Consider the following 1,601-nt stretch of genomic DNA (forward strand, 5'->3'; position numbering starts at 1 on the left):
GTATATATATATTTAAATAGTTTGTTTTGGTTTACGTTTACATTTATTCACTTTATCCTAATCAGCGTATTTAAAATAATTGTATTTTGATATATCTGAATTTTAATCATTTTTAATGAATTAAAAATATATATATTTTAACATAATTATTTCATTTATAATTATAGTATTTTATCTAGAAAATAGTCATCTAAAGTTTTAGTAAAACCACTTTTATTCTTCCATGAAATAATATTGCAGTGTATATTATTGCATTGAGTTGTGCCCATTGCATTCTGGGACACAGCACCAGATACTTGCATCTCTAAGCATATTTCTGGAGAGAGTTCATATGCTGGCACTTTTCACTTGATATTAAAAATATATACTCATCCTTATAAAAAAATGTCAGATTACTAATATGAAAAATGACACAAACTGCAGCTTTTCTGCCAACGTTTTTTAACATTCATCTGTGACTTTTCCAGATTAATTGCACTACTAAACTGTCAAGCTACATTTCATTTTAAGCACTTTATAGATGCCTGTAAAAATGCACAGAAGACAGCGTATAATAATTAATAAAGTGCTCATTAATAGTTTAGTATCTTTTCAGGTGGGTCTGAATACAGATGCATGTGCCAGCATCCGGCCTGCATATCAGCGCTGCACTAATCCCATCAGTATTGTTGCTGTGTAATCTGGGCTGTATCTCGTATCCTGTATCCCGTCTGCTCAGGTTCGTTCATGCGGTGTGTGTGAGTGGAATTGCTAAAAGATGCACCACATGTTGGTCTTCTAGGCATGTTCCGTGCTGGATTTATTTCTTACCCCCAGCATCAACTTAGCTTGTGCTTTTTGCATTAGGCTGATGAAATACTCTTTTACTGGAAAGATCTTCTTTTACATTTATTCATTTAGCAGGTGCTTTTATCCAAAGTGGTTTATAAAGGAAGGATATTAAAAGCAATTCATAGAAAGGAGGCAACAGCAATACAGTTCAAAGTTCCAAAATTGGCAAGAAAACTACAAGAGAGCAACATTTTGACTCAGAAATTGCTATTAAATTTCACAGAGAAATGGCAAGATTTTTGCATATATGTTGAATGCTTTTTTTTTAATATACCATTCATGACAATAGTAAAAGAGTATGGGGTATGCTTTTTATTTATATTTTGTAGATGGAGATTTTATTTGTTTATTTATATTGAGAGAATTGCTTTTAGAAAGGACTTTTAGTATGTATTTTGTATTGTTAGTATAACAACATAGGTTTTTATTTGATGTTATTTAATTTGTATTATGTTTCTTGATAAATGTGATGTTTTACAACAACAGTGAAAAGTTCTTTATTTTATATTTATAAGAAATCGTTTATATTGTAAAAACATTTTATATTATATATATTATAATTTTATTTTATTTTTTGTTTTGTCTTAATAAATGAGCATGCCATTTGATCATTTGATCATTATGTGACCTTTAATGGAAAGATTAAGCTGGAAAGACTCCTGTAATTAACTAGCAAACTTTTTTCTAATAAAAGTCCAGATGTAATTTCCCACACACACAGAGAGAGAGAGAGAGAGAGAGAGAGAGAGAGAGAGAGAGAGAGAGAGAGA

At 30.3% G+C, this 1,601-nt stretch overlaps 1 protein-coding gene across 1 annotated transcript in view; it reads left to right on the forward strand.

Annotated features, from left to right (window-relative positions):
* The window catches only part of LOC107653581 (protein FAM163A-like), an 11,153-nt gene that overhangs the window by 7,038 nt on the left and 2,514 nt on the right, over positions 1 to 1,601 (forward strand). The window lies entirely within an intron of this gene.

This window comes from Sinocyclocheilus anshuiensis, unplaced genomic scaffold (assembly GCF_001515605.1).
Source record: "Sinocyclocheilus anshuiensis isolate Anshui unplaced genomic scaffold, SAMN03320099.WGS_v1.1 scaffold1079, whole genome shotgun sequence".
In the NCBI taxonomy this organism is placed as follows: domain Eukaryota; kingdom Metazoa; phylum Chordata; class Actinopteri; order Cypriniformes; family Cyprinidae; genus Sinocyclocheilus; species Sinocyclocheilus anshuiensis.